This window comes from Esox lucius, chromosome 4 (assembly GCF_011004845.1).
Source record: "Esox lucius isolate fEsoLuc1 chromosome 4, fEsoLuc1.pri, whole genome shotgun sequence".
In the NCBI taxonomy this organism is placed as follows: Eukaryota; Metazoa; Chordata; class Actinopteri; order Esociformes; family Esocidae; genus Esox; species Esox lucius.
In genome coordinates this window covers 27,788,166-27,804,556 of record NC_047572.1, presented here as the reverse complement: position 1 = coordinate 27,804,556, position 16,391 = coordinate 27,788,166, and the positions used below count along the sequence as shown (strand labels likewise).

The 16,391-nt window shown below is 41.4% G+C and overlaps 1 protein-coding gene across 5 annotated transcripts in view; it reads right to left on the bottom strand.

Moving 5' to 3' along the window:
- Positions 1–16,391, bottom strand: part of lingo2 (leucine rich repeat and Ig domain containing 2) — a 252,972-nt gene that overhangs the window by 133,883 nt on the left and 102,698 nt on the right. The gene's annotated exons all lie outside the window — the stretch shown is intronic.

Here is a 16,391-nt window from a genome sequence, read left to right as displayed (position 1 = left end):
CAAATCCTTTAAGTCCTGTAAGTTGCGAGCTGGGGCCTCCATGGATCAGACCTGTTTGTCCAGCACATCCCTCAGATGCTTGATTGGATTGAGATCTGGGGAATTTGGAGGCCAAGTCAACACCTTGAACTCATTCTTGTGTTCCTCAAACCAATCCTGAACACTTTTTGCTTTGTGGCAGGGTGCATTATCCTAATGAAGAGGCCAATGCCACCAGGGAATACTGTTGCCATGAAAGGGTACATATGGTCTGCAACAATGCTTAGGTAGGTGGTACATGCCAAAGTAACATCCACATGAATGGCAGGACCCAAGGTTTCCTAGCAGAACATTGCCCAAATCATCACACTGCCTCCACCGGCTCGCCTCCTTCCCATAGTGCATCCTGGTGCCATGTGTTCTCCAGGTAAGCGACGCACACGCACCCGGCCATCCACGTGATGTAAAAGGAAACGTTATTCATTAGACAAGGCCACCATCTTCCATTGCTCCATGGTCCATTGCTGATGCTCATGTGCCCATTGTAGGCACTTTCGGCAGTGGCACAGGGGTCAGCATGGGCACCCTGACTGGTCTGCGGCTAAGCAGCCTCATACGCAACAAACTGCAATGCACTGTGTTCTGACACCTTTCTATCAGTACCAGCATTAGATTTTTCACCAATTTGAGCTACAGTAGCTCATCTCTGGGATCGGATCACACCCCACATGAATCAATGAGCCTTGGCCTCACATGCATCAATGAGCCTTGGCCTCCCAAGGCCCCTTTCGCCGCAGTTTTGGAGATGCTCTGACCCAGTCGTCTAGCCATCACAGTTTGGCCCCTGTCAAATTCGTGCAGATCCTCACGCTTGCCCATTTTTCCTGCTTCTAACACATCAACTTTGAGGACAGAATGTTCACTTGCTGCCTAATATATCCCACCCACTGACAGGTGCCATGACAATGAGATTATCAGTGTTATTCACTTCACCTGTCAGTGGTCATAATGGTGTGACTGATCAGTGTATGTATATAGGAAAACCCCCAAGCAGACACTCTTACAGCAGAAACCTGCAGTAGTAAGGACATACGTTTTCATAAGCCGAATACAGCTAGTCAATTCTTACTTTCAGTGACAGGACGGATCTTGGTACAGTAACACACAGGAATCAAACATGCAATTTCCTCAACCCCTTGTTTTTGACGGTCACACGCTTTGGCTTTTAGCAGAACCACACCGCCACTGCATCACTTATGTCCGGAGGACTTGGGGTCTGGACCAGTGTTAGGGCGCCGAGTAACAGGGGGGGGACAGCCTTTAAGTGCACACTCTCTCGTTCTGTCTCTCTCTACCTCTTTCTGTCTCTCCCTCCGTCTGTCTCCGTTCTCGTTAGCCAGATGATGGGTACTTTCAGCACTGTTGTGAGGCGTTGTTGCTGAGGCTGCATGTAATTACCCAAACAACAGAGTTAAAGCTGTTTAATTGCACTTGTTATCATTAATCTCCAGCCCAAACAGATTCAATCTGTCTGTTCACAACCGCTGTATCCATGCCGCACATATTACTGTGTACATATTACTGTGAGTCAGACATATTTTAGTTTGATAGGTTTTGTGAATGGGTAAGTGTGTGAGATGAGAAGGAGGAATGTAATAGAAAGGCTCTGTATCACGCTTAGCAAATTAAAATGTTCGTAAAAGGCAACCTCTAATTCAATACTTCATGAAGAGTCATGAAGAAAAGTGTTACAGCATTATTTCAATTTATTAGACGATTTGACTGCTTGTTAACATAATTGTCTCTTTTTCTCTAATATTCAACCAAATAATTAGAAGTCGGCATAACCATTAGCATCTTTGTCATTATCTACTCCGGATATTCACAACAATTCTTAATTTATTCAAACATACAAAAGAATGTGCTATTGTATAAGCCTGCTTTTTATATTGCAGCTTTTGCCAGGAACGGTTGCTGTCCATTTTGTGTCGAGTGTGCCCGGGTTGGATCACAAAACAGGCATTTCACCATCTGTGGAGCGAATAATGACAGCCCCGTGAGACATTTCACCTCCAGCAGACTTCCCATGAGCGTCTCTGATTACACTGGCTGACTGGAACCCAGCAGGTGGCAGAGGCAACGGGCTAAGCCTCAGTAAAAATGAGGACCATAGTTTGTCTGCCTTGGCCATCCAAGAATGCTAGTGTGGCAATCAGGCACACACTGGCTGTGTGTTTGCTGGCGTGGTGACAATTTTAGAACCTGTGTTCAAGTTCAGAGATTTTAAAGTCCTAAAACCAACATCCTAGAAAAAAAAACTGCATTTAGCCTGTTGCAAACATTATCCAACAATGTATGTGCTGACATGGTTTGCACTGTTTGCATTCTTCTCAAACATAGGGACCTCCACCATGGGACCCCATCCCAGAGGAGCTCTGCCAAATGTGGTGCCTTTCAGTACCCCAAATCTGTCTCTTAATGGGCTGAACCCATTGTATCAGTGGAGGCTCCAGACAAGCCTCTGAGACCATGGTGAAAAGCTGCCGGGTGTGTTTGGGACATGAATGTGGCTCCATTGGGACCGGGGGAGAATGTGCCAGCTCCTCAAGAAGTCTTCCTCCAGGGTAAACCAGAAAGGCCCTAGACAGCCCTGGCAAAAGCACAGAGGGCGCCAGTGGAGTTTGATACAGTTAGTTGAGAGTGCACGGCTGCGTGTCATTCTCTGCGGGAGCATGGAGTGATTGAAATGAAGATAACACGAGAGAAGAAACTGCTTACAAGAAAAAAGAAACACTGATGGCTGGAAGCGGCAGTACGCAGTGCCAGCTTTTTTTTCATTTTTACCAGCAAAGGAAACAAGGCTACCAAAATGCAATGATAAAATAAAGTGGGAGAGGGGGTAAACTCTGTGCATGTTTTCTTTTTTTTTAGCCTGGTTTGTTTATCAGTGGTTGCAGAGTAGACTACATGTAAGAAGAAAAACGCACAGCAAGGTGGCCCAGTCAGCGAGATAATGAGATGTGTTGAGGAGTCAGCTGACGTGCTCAAGCCCTGCCCCTTTCCCTCGCATCATCAGACCAATGTGGCAGTCCCTCTGCGTGCACACAGTTGATGAAGACATCACAAGCAGATTGAACCACACAGATTAAGTTAAGTCCATTGTTTCATTATACTTTTGTTTTGCAGATGGTTAAACTGGAAACTCTCCAATCACTTTTCTTTGAGATGGATGTGTGGGTGACATCACTTGTTTGTACAATGAAATATCTGAACCATGGCTGTTGCTTCAGGAAGCAAGACCGGCACTAAGAAAAATGTGAATCGCCACAATCAGAATGCATTGCCACCCTGTCCTTTGCTGGGAAAAAGGACAATTGGCATCAACTCCACATGATAATGAACGCTTGTGTAACCACAGCCGTACACACGCACAATTGAGTTGGAGCACTCCAATGCGTTTTGACCTTAATGACTACAGACCCAACACTTTGCAATTCAAAATAATCCCCTGATGGTTTGTGGCAACATATAACAGGGCAATAGTGAAGTACATGGATGGAGTCTTTATAGAGGTGGCAGCTGTGTTATTCTTAATATTAAAAGGAAATAAAGATTTTGACAGGTAATGCACATTAATTATTGTTTCTACTGAATTGAGTTTTATTGCTTTACTATTTATTCCAAAAAACAGCTGACTTAGTATGCTATTATAAAGGTATCGTAAAGGCATAGTTCACTCAAATTATCAAATTAAGCATTGGGTGTCAATATATGACAGTACACAACATTATTTTCCTGACACTTTTCAAATGTGCATATATTTCATTGAAGTCTTGGTAGGAATTTGATTTTCATCAGCTCAGTGTTCATATTATCTGAAAGTGTTCAACATTTATTGTAAAGCTCAAGAAAGGCACTTCTAAATAATAAAATAATATATATATAAAATTGGCCCCATGCTGGTTTGGAATATGTGGAATAAACAGTATTAAATCCAAGGTGCTAACATTACCAAATTCTAGTAGGTTTACTTAGCTTTCAATGAATTCAATATAGACATTATGCGATTTGTAACAAAAGTATCAGTACTTTACTGAAATATCAGATTTTACTGAATGGAAATGGTCCCAGAGAAATTGATCTAAAACATGACCTCAGGCTAATGAAACTAATGTGAAAGTGTCTGAAGCATTCCTTTAAAGCAACATGTAAAAAGAAAATGGCATTTACCTTAGCATATCTCACCGGGCTTATTAAATATCCACAAAGCACTGACTCAGCAGCAGACTAACATGTTTATGATGAATGATCACAGAAACATCCAACTGGTCGTCCAACAACGTCATAAATCAAGTGTGGTTCATTATTGTGAGCATCATATCATTAATCCAGAGCTGGATGTGGTTTCTGTGGGATATCAGATTGCTTAAACTTCTGTTTTGGCATGGACTAATGAGGTTGCATTTGTTGGGTTGCCATGTTGTGACATGGGTTATTATTATGCTTTGTTGGATGTTAATAAAAGACAGCTGAAATAATTTGGTTAGCTAGGTCATCAATGTAACCTGCTGAACCTCCATCACCCAAATACTGTCTGATTGAAATCTTCATGGAAATGTAACAAAACATTGTGGCTTATCATATGGTACAATGTTTTGGAGCACACTGCATTGTTCTAAGCCCTGAACGAACTGAAAAATGTCAATTCTATGTCTATTTACACATACAATGATTCTTCATTATTTATTATAGACTTGTACACCTATGTACTTCATTTCTGTTCTAGTACGCCATCATTGGAATGTTTATGTTTAACAGATGGTTCTGTATGGAGGGAATGCAGAGACAAAAGGGATCCTTTTAATTGCCTAGCTTGCGTGATCCTTGAGATAACACCCCTGTGTCATAGGAAAAGCCCCAGGGATTGATGAGGGGTCGATTCTACAGGACTGGTTTTGTTTTCCTTAGGTCAGTTGACCAACCCCCACTACCTGAGTTTTAGGTTATAACCAGAGCGAGAGTTTGAGGAAGCATCTTCAATCTCCGAAGAACTTTCTATCATAGATACTTGTACTGCAAATGTAATACTCTCTTTATATGTTATATTAATTTGTTACATTAATTCATTAACTATTTGTAATTAATCAAAAACGGGTCCAAATCCAGTTAGGTTAACCTGTGTTCACACAAGAGTTTGTTAACCCTGGGCTAAGGCTTAACCCTGGGTTAAGGATTCACACTTGTATTCCTAAGCCCTGGGCTAACGGGCAATGACACAATACCATTTTACAATCTATGATAAGCTACAAATGTTACGTTCTCTCCGGCATGCAGATAATGTTACCGCAGCCCACATCACTGACACGTGATCAATGTTGCCCGACCATGATTCAGTTCACGACTTCATGACATCGGTTGATCGAGATGACCACCCTGTTGGTATTTGCTTGGACAACTTTGTTAAAACTATGCAAAGAAAGACAAAAACGTTAGTCAACTTTCATTCTTTCGACATGTTTGCTAGATTTACATCCAAAGCAAGCTGCAATAACAACTTTGCTATGATTTAGCAGGTATAATGAAACAACCAAAGTTTGCAGAGTGAAAGGACCAAAACAGAGCTGTTGGTAACAGCGCGAGTCACGATTTAATGTCAATTAAGTGAAAGGGCAGGTTTTTTGATTGGACAATAAATTTTCTAAGGTTTTGTTCTTGACCTCGCTTCTCACTGATTATTATGTCACTGTGTTTCTTGGGGCTAACCCTGCTCCAGAGCAACGCCAGCTAGCCCTAGGCTAAGTGTGGTGCTAGCCCACTTCAAAATATGCAAGTGTGAACACTTGCTTAGACCTGGGCTTAGGAGGCTCTCAGTCCTTGGGTAAGGTCAATGTGAACACGCCTTGACTGTATTAGAACATTCTAAAATTGGTACTAGATTTGAAAAAATAACACGTTAGACAGGCGATTAAATAAAAATGCTTAACGCAGACTTGTTTTTTTGTTCGTGTATTTTTCTTTTTTGAGCCACAGAACCATAGTCAGTGATTGATTTGAGCTGGAGCTGTCACTTAATGATTTGAACCAGAATACGGGTAACTAGTGGCACTTGACGGAGTGGTCCAGAGGGCTTCACATGAACTTTTTTCAATATGTAGTAGATGTGGAGTTGCCTACGCATTCCTATGGTGAATGCTTACTTGCCACTTGTCGGTGAATCCTGACGTTTAATGGAGCCCTTTTGCTTTTAAACGACGGCATGCTGATTACGTTACGTTGTACTCATGTTGGAAGACAGTCGGCGCTGTTCCAATTTGTCATTTGGAATATCTACAAGAACAGCCTTGTATCTCCTCTGACCCTTTTCTGAAAAGGATCCCTAGACTTTGTGTGTGCGCAAATCCAACTGTCAACCTTGCTTTTAGCATGGTAAATTATTTTATGTTGTTTCTAGCCTAAACTTGACATACATTTTGTCGCCAGTCACATTTCAACTAAAACTTATAATCGCATAACAATAAAAATGTCTGTGCTGACCGTAAATATATTACATATCTGATCTTGATTAATGTATGAGGAAAAACGTCTCTGGCTACCTTGCCTACCATATGCCTTTAGCTATTTAAATAATCTACCTTATGTCATTTGGAAATCATTTAACGGCCAAACACCTATCAAAAAAGCTATTTGTTTGCAGGCCCTGACCTGAACTCCATTCTAACCACATTTTGGCCTAATACTCAAAGAATATATATATATATATCCTTTATTTAACCAGGAAAGCCCATTGAGATTAAAAATCTCTTGCAAGAATAATACCTCGAAAAGCATAGGTATGATTCAGTGTTGGATAACATGCCTGCAGTTTCCAGACAGAGGGGCTGATGGGAGTTTTATACCGAATCCTAACATACCTGTTATACTTGGTGTCTTGATCAAGAGCACAATGGTAGACAATGGCAGGACAATTGTATCATAGACCAGCAACTTTCTATTTAGATTTTTCCAGGGATGCCAATAGATTCTGCCAGTCGTTGTGATCATTTGAGGGGAGACACTTAAAGCCCATGACACACCCTGTTTGAATGAACCAACAGCTCCTACATAGCTTGATTTCAAATCAAGCATTAGCCATAGTTTGCAATAAAACATAACAGAACACACTGCTTTTTAAACAGAAAATAATTCTTTTAGGATCAAATTTGAACGCATTCTAAAATTGCGATTAATCGCGATTGACTACAGACGTTTATGCAAGTCATTGTTTTAATTGTTTGACAGCGCTAGTTGTAATGTAATGTCATGTAATGTTATGTGTGCAAACACAAGCAGCAGTACAATGGAATAAAATGGGCTCCCTTCACCAGCTGGCTTTGTGCCTCTCCAAATTATAGAACAAAACCCTGGTCCTCTGTTAATAATTTCCTCTCAGGGAATTAAAGTTCCTTTTATCACGTTGAATAATAAAGCCGAGCAACAACATACTCAGCGTTCATCTGAAAGGATATCAAAACTAATTGGCTCAAAAAAGAAAATGGCGGTGCGACATTAGGAAATGCTGCTCCCTGTGCATTCCATTGGTCTTCTAAATAAACTGTTTCTTCTTGTGCAAACAGTCATAATGAATGACAATGAATCCAACGACAGTTCATGATGTGCAAAGTTTGTGTTGTTTTTCAATAGTTCTAATTTTGTTTTCTTAAGGATATCTGTCATTAATGTTTCCTGTTTTGATTTCCTACCATGACCCATACAGTATCGGATCAAATCTGCTTTAAAGAACAAAAAAACAGAGCATAATTTATGTCATGCTCATTGACAGGGAATGTATTTGAAGTCAACATATTGCCAAAACGCTTCTTTAACAAGCTTATCCTAATGTGATTTACAGATGGGGAAAACAGCCTCTGGTGCCTGTTCCAGGAGAAGTTCTGATGTACTTTTTAATTACACACACAATTTCCCATCATTAAAGATGTTTGAATTTTGACAGACTTTTGATTGAAATATGTAGGTCTGCAGTTGTATTCTCCTGAGGTATATCAAGAAGTACTCTTCTTCAAAGTAATGTTCATAATCGACTTGATAACGACTCCATATGAAAGGATATCATCTTTCTATCCAATCCAGTCTAATATTGGACTGAGTTGAATTCACAAACCTCTATGTGCATCTTCAAATTTTGGATTGACATTCCTTTGAATAGTTTGCTTCTGGGTTATAGCTTCAGTGCTTCAAGGGTGTTCATGCTGCATTATAAAACCTACTACACACATATCATACTTTGCTCTCTATTTATGGTTGGTGTCACATTTTCCATTCAAGTCCGCAACCTGAATGACATTTTTTATGAATCCACTAAAAAAAGCAAATTAATCACTCTTTTCAAGTAGATTGGGGATATTTGATCACCATGTTACATTGTCTTGTCAGTGTGTGTGTGTGTCTGTCTGTCTGTCGGTGTGCATTGCGTACTGTTTGCTATTTATAAATGTGTATTTCCTATGTACTGTTAACACTCCTGTGCTTTCTCTCAGGTCTGTCAAGATGACACTCAGGCTACTGTATGCTAGGCAAGCTTAGGGCTGTGTTACCAATGTGTAGCCTGTATTACAAAGAGTTCTATTCTTACTTGCTCATTGCCTACCAGCTATGTTTTGAACAGATGATATGAGACATCTGCCGACTGCCGGCTAGTTCAGATGTCCCGAACAAACCACAGGTTGTGGATCAATGACTTCCAGCTACAGTTACTAATGGTGGACCGAGGAAAGATTCAAGTCTACGATTCGAGGACTAGAAAAGAATAAAATCGGAGGACTTCTATGTTCTCTAAAAGTACTAATGAAATGTTGTTTATTTTCATTGTACCCCTTTGTGCAGTATGTCCAGGATCTCAGGTGAACACATTATTTTATTTCATTGTGAATGAATTAGTAGCTCAGTTGTACACAAAATCCCCCCCAAAATGATGTGTGGGTCACCAGCCTCTGTCATGATGGTGGCCAACTCCCTTCCATCACAGGGTCCAAGTCGCCTTGTTCTCCGAGGGGTCACATGTTGGGAACTGTAATCCCAGAAGTAAATGGTTTAGAGCTTAATGTGACCCTGACCACCGGTCATCTCAATATGCAGAGGCTGTACCCCTCCACCCACCCCCCCCCCCCCCCATTGTCCCCATGCACTCCCCTCTGGGGAACGAGAGGCGACAGTGGGGATCATTACATCATAATACACCCCCCTGGCCATTGTCCTCTGCAAATGCCACAGCACGTTACCACGGCAGCCTCAGAAGGCGGCGGACAGGTCCTGCGTGCTATGGTACAAACAGGAAGAGCGAGGGAGAGGGAGGGAGGGAGTGTAACTCTCCCACCCTCCAGGGGTGTCCACAGCTCCGCTCACGCAGAAATACTTGACATTTGTACGTCTGCAAATCAAAGAATCTCTGCCTGGGAACAGAGGAGTTACATAAAACCCAGAAAAGACATGATGAGATCTGGAAGTCGAGTGTACTTGAGTGGGGTCCTTCCCACTAGGGGTTTGCCCTTTTCACTCTACCTAGTTCCCCTTTCTTCTGTGCGACCCGTGCCTGGTTCACCCACCCTGAGAAGAGGACAGATAAATAAATACAGCTCAATACACATTTATCGTGAATACACCATGAATCTTTTACTCCTGCATTTTGACCTTTAACCTGGTGAGTGACTAACGCATCAAGACTTACTGATTGCAGGAGATGCTGGCGCTCTGTGGGACATTGGTACTTGGTTTGACCTGCGGTAATTTACATACCATTCACCCTTTCACAATGTTAAGAAAAGTATATTTCCAGTTGACAGACAAATGAAATAAGAAATTAGAAACAAAACTATGAGATTCAATCCGATTACGTATTGCTGGCAATGCAGCCATTAAAAGCCATGTTTACATGGTGATTGGCTTCATCGTGAACACTGCAGATGTCGGCTCAATTGCAAATTACCTGGTTTGAAACCAGGCCTATAATGAATTGAGTGGTCAGTACACAAATCGTGCCATGGCATAGATGTCAGCCTAATGTACTAAATTAAGGGAGAGTTTTGTTCTTAGTTGAATTTATTCCAGCATTACTCAGATTTTGCCGTATAAATAAAACTGCAAAAGAAAACAAGAACTTGAACATGAATGCACATATAACCAAAACAGATACATCTTATATTACAGCAAACAAGTGAGACAAAACACAAGAAAAGCTTAACATAAATGAAGGGCACAGTACTTCACACATGCAGAAGTCAGGCTAGATTTACATTTCTTAGTCATCTGTAATATAAAATTGTACATCTGTCTCATACAACTGTGTTCCACTCTATAAATGCACAGAATAACTTGTTAGAAAAACTTCCTATATGTAGTGGAAATCATGAAAGCTCAGATCTCCACTATGTTGAATTGAGGACAATTATAATAGATTGGTAGTTACCATTGGTAGTTAATGTGAAGAGGGGTGATCAACTGAAAACACCACTTGAGCTATTATGCATTATTAGTGGCTAAGATTCTAATAGTAGGGACATTTTGCAATTATGCTACATTGGCAGGACACGTGCAGTCACCAGCCCTATTTTTTTGTCAAAAGTGAAACTATATACTGCAGGCTAAATCTTCTCTGAAGCTAATGAATACAATTTGTTGCAGTGGCGTTGCGAACAATACTGTTTCAATACATTCCCCATACATTCCCCATACATTCAACATGTTCTAAAGTCCATAGAAGCCAAATTGCTCTGCATAACTTAACATGATTGGAAATATCTAGTTTTTGTTAGCGGGAAGACAGATTGGCCAATACATGTTTTCCCATTTAAAAACAATTGGGGAAAAAAATTCTAGGAACATTTATGATTCAATACATATATATATATTTTTTAATCTAGCAGTATGAGTGTCATTCATAAGCATCTTGCAATGTTACAGGCTATCCTTTCATCTGTATTTTCAGTACCCATTGCGACACTATCAATAAACCACCCAATGTTACGTGCTCGGCCTCAGTATTAACCCCTGTTTCTTTGTAATCTCAAATAAGTAATTTATACAAATATCCACCCTATTTCCTGCCACAGAAGCATATCATGGCATGGAAACGTATATCTCCCGTAAAGAACAAGACAGAGGCTCCATCACCCCCACTCTAAATCTTCCCTTCACAGCCGAGATAAGAGCAGAATTGAGTTATTGAGCGGGTGGTTTAAGATATAAGCCCAGGTTAAAGGGACACTCAAAAAAGTCACAATGAGAAGACATTGACTTGTTGCATTATTTGGGTGAGAAGTCGGGTTCACTCTCTGTGTGTTTACAGTGCTGCTCAAAGTAACCTACCAGCCAAGTGGCTAATAGCTGAGTCCAAAGGGTGATCACACAATACCACATGGCATATTTCGTATTAAGCGCCATACAACCCAACAATGTCAATGATGATGGTGACAATAATATGGTGGGATTGTGCACTTCATTACTGGAATGATAATGCCTCGCTGAGAAGAATTACAATATCATAAGATCAAAAGTATGCATATTGAATTACAATTTTGTATTGTACAAAATTGCAATTCATGTATTGTCTTAGCTTTGGTTTGGCATCTTTGCGAAGAACATGAGGGGGCACACTCTCCAAAACAAGTCTGCTACTGTCATTTTCCTGACAGTAAAGATGAGCACTTGCTGTGTATCACTCACCACTGGAAAACAGACAATAGCAACGGGTAATGACAAAGAAAAAGGGGTGTTTTCAGTGCAAGGAGCAGAGAGCAGTTTGTATTTGTTTTGGAAGTAAAAATGGCCCTGGTTCCTCTTGCAATGGGCACTGGACAAGAGAGAAGGGCTTTGCTTTGTACAGTTCCATCCCCAATCACACCCAGCCAGAGATAATGGCAACCATAATGCACTGTGTTGTCACTAATGGAAACAAGGGGAGTTTAAGAGCACAGAGGAGCGGCGACACAGGCACCAGGAGGGAGAGAAAAAATAATGATGTGCTTGATTCACACGTTACCCCCCCCCCACCCCACCCCACCCCTCTCCCAAAACAAAAAAACTGTGTATGTGAGAAAATAAACCTGCAGTGAAAATAAGGACGAGATGGGAAGAGCAGGGAAAGGCCGGAGGCGAGAAACAGCACAGCATGTTGGGTAATGGCATCCGCCATTTTGTGCTGCTGCAGACATGAAGGTGATGGGTAGAAGTGCTATCACTAGGTATCGCCTGTGTTAAAAGGAAATGTTGCTGTTGACATGAGTCATCCTTTTCATGATGTCACTACATGTCTGCGTAAATGACATATATGGGAAGACAGGCCATCCGGCATTTAGGGCAAATGGAAGACAGCCTGGTAAATCTTTAGTCAAGTGTGCCTGTTTAACTTATCTGGCAAACTGTTGGTGTTTTAGTGGGGGAAAAGTGTTGAGTATTGGGGCACGAATGGCACTGAATGGTTTGATGATTATGTAAAATTTCTGTGAATCATATGCTGTGGTATTCACAGTCACCAGATCTATGATATATAATATAGATAGACAGAAGCTGTTCTGGTGGCTCGTGGTGGCCAAACAACTTCCTGAGACACTTTATGTTGGTTTTTCCCATAATTTGTCACAGGTCTGTATATATCCCTTTTTGAACCATGCCAAAGCTGAAAGGTCAGCTGAAAGACATGCAAATATGGAATCATTTTATATATCGGCCATTATTATTAAATTTTTTATTCAACTCCCAATTCCATTCCCCTTATAACCCATCTTGAATGTCCTCTACCTCTGAAGCTTCTTGAATCAATTGAACAACTTAAACCACTTGACACACAGAACCATTAACATGCTGCTGCAAGGTCGACCATAGATGTACGCTAGGTAGATGTGTTGGACTCCCCCATAGGCAAACACATGAGTATTGGCATTTGGGATGAAGGACAGTGAAAGAGTTGAGGATGAACATGATGAACGTGAATCAATGGGAAGATGCTTATATATCAGATTTGTTTCAGGAGAAACAAATTATTATTAGTAGTAGTTTTTTCTTTGAATAATTGTACATTACTTAAAGGTTAGATATCTAAAAGCAACATGACATGTGTATAGAGTACATGCATAATTGACATTGTACACTTCTAAAGGTTGTGCTAAAACATAGGGAAAATGCTGTTGAGTGGAAGATTGAAGGCTGTGGTGATTAGAACTCGATCCGCTCACAGAAAGCCAAGACTCCGGACAGTTCCTGAGTAGGGAATACACAGGAGCTGTCCGGGGTGCTGAAGGCAACTGTCCAGGGTGCTGAAGACAGCTGTCCAGGGTGCTAAAGCCTAGAAAGCAGCTCTTAGCTGAGTTCGAAACATTAGACTGAGCTGACGGCTCAACCCTGAGATCAGCGCTGTTCAGACAGCCTTCACCCACCATTGTACTTTCATGTACCAACAGATATTTCCGGCCTGTCAGCAAATACCATAGACAAGCATGAAAAACATGCCTTGCAAATCTATATACCTTTTAATATGATGTAATATCCTTTGAAAGGATATTTCTAACCTGGTTGTTCGGGGGGGTGGGGGGGGCTTCGGATGGGGCCCCAGTGTCTCTGGACCCCCCTGTCTCAGTCACTGGTTTTGTGCTGCTATATTATTAAGCTGGGATACTAGGGGCTGTCTGTTATGTCTTCAGTCCCAATAGTTTATTTGACGGGGGACAAGTGTCTGTAAAGTACACCCAGGTATCATTTAAATCCAAGAAATGCTTTCTCTAGCTTTCCTGGTGTCCTGTTTAACCTTAAGATGACTTATGCCAAGGGTCTTCCTGGTTGTGTTGCAGCTCAAGTTGCTGCCTGACGATTCCTGCTGCAACTGCCCACAACCCACCTGATTGTCCCTGTTCTTGTCCAACTGGTTATGCAGCTGACTTGGATTCTGTTTAAACACTCTGGACAAAGCCCACATGCATTTAATAACCTGTGTTTCATCAGAACATGCAAAAACACTTACTTGGCCAAAAAGGTCATGTACTCTCACGATCTTCACCTGGCACAGCCAGAAGAGGACTGACCACCACTCACAGTCTGGCTCCACTCTAGTTTTATTGTTTTACCCTACTATGGAGATTTGCCTAGCCACCAATCCTTGTTGTTGCTTGCTCTTTGGGGTTTCAGGCTGGGTATCTGTAAAATCATGTGGTGACAACTGCTGACAGAAAGGGCTTTGTAATTGATTGATTGAATGCACGCCAATTCCATACCTCCCACTCCAAACCATATAGTATAATATCACAGAGTATGGAGAAAAAAAACAAAATGTTTTTCTCAAAATGTTTAGTCTGTCCTTCACCTCTGTATCTAATCCACTTATCATTACACATGTAATTCCCTAAATTGATTCCCCCCGGTTCAATACACATACGCACTTTATGTTCACAGTGGTTCATCTCCTGTGTTTCAAGTTTGGATTCCGTGTGTCAAATCAATCTGAAGGCCAATGACTTCCATATTCAGTCACTGTTTATGCCAAAGGCAAATATATGTATATAAGGACAATTTCTAGAGGGATTTTAAGTATAAAAAAAAGAAAGAAATATACACTTGAATAGAATTAAATGTATTTATGTAACAAGCTTAGATCTGAATCCTTCAATAGATTAGTTCCAATGCCAGTGTTTTCCAACCAGTGAAAAAAAACCCATGGAAAGTACAGTTCATGAGACCACAAACACAGTACAATCGGAGCAAATGTGTGAACAAGAAAAGACACCTCATCTTCATGTGGTAGGGAATAGACATGACATGGGGCATAATTTTGGACCACTAGTTTCCCATTCTTCATTCTCCACAGTGTTTTGAGCACAGTGCTCCGGTAGCAATCATGTTTAGAGCCCTTAATTAAAATGGCCGATCCACTGTAGCAATATGCAGCCAAGTTCTCACCAAATTAAAAAGAAATTAGGATGGCAGATGTGGCCTTAATGGCTTAATCATGCCTTTATATTGATTCCAATAAAGCATAGCCACAGTCAAATATTGTTTAATTCTTGCGTGGTCTGTAAATAATATCGAGAAAACAATTTAATATGCAAATGCATGGCCAGCTGTTTTGGACTTTTAATGCTAGCTCCCTGAGCACTGACATCTGCTGAAAGGAGATAAGGGAATAACAACCAAAACATGGATGGATAAGTAGACTGAAAATAGGTATAAAACAATCAAGTCGTAACTCAGTGTAAAATGTCTGTTGAAGATGTGAATGTACATGTCTTGTGGTGAAGGTAGTGCAGTGATCTAATCATGTGACCATATCATCTACCACCATCATTTCCTGGAGCCAGAGTTCAATCAAACCCGCGTCTCCGCATGCATGTGATAAACTCAAGTTCCCTGTTGTCAAGTATAATTACACAATGGCTCTGTGTTCTAGAGACCTCCCTCTCTCTCATCACAAATAAGAACCACACCAACAGCTTGATTACAGGGAAGTGGCGGTGGAAACGAAGACGCCTTCGTTGACATTTCCGCGACAGGATGGGATGAATCCAGGGATCCAGAGGCATGTTTGCCACCGCTTTCCACCACCCCCTTCCTCCTGTGACACCCACACACAGCAGGCATATAGCAGCTTCAGGACACGCTGGTGACATCCATGCGACAGGGAACACATTTTCCTCAATGCTATCCCCAGCAACATCTGCCATAGGGACCCTTTAGCTCTGTATTTTACCACCAATATTTATTACCACGTACAGACACACACCGTGCGTAAATCTTCCTTTTCCATCCTGCGACACGGTTCCCTTTTCAAATGTGTTAACGCTGAGAAGTAATGCGGTGTAGCTAAATTAGAGGGACCCAATTTGAAGCAGCACCACGGTAGGCTGTTACAGTGCTGGTAGGCTGTTACAGTGCTGGTAGGCTGTTACAGTGCTGGTAGGCTGTTACAGTGCTGGTAGGCTGTTACAGTGCTGGTAGGCTGTAACAGTGATCAGCTGCTACGTCATGACAACACAAGACAGAGCTAAAACTGAGGACGGTGTGCCATTGTCAGAGCAGAAATCAGATGGGCAGAGAGTGAGTGAGTGAGAGAGGGAAGGAGAGAGACAGTGAAAGAGAGAGAGAGAGAGAGAAAGAGAAGATCATTGTGTTACGCCTGAGGGCGATAAAGTGTTTCAGAGAACAACATTTTCTTTCCCACCCACATCTCAATTAGAAGCAGTGCCTTTTCCAACGCAATCATATTCATTTCCAAACGGATCCAATCCCTACCTGCCACAACCTCCCTGCTTCCACACTGAAGATATGAGAGGAAAGGGAAAATTCTCCAGGAATTCTGACATAACACAGGGTTGGCATTTGGAAACGAGCCTTAAGCGAGGCCTGAACACACTGGTAAATAATACATGTATATAATA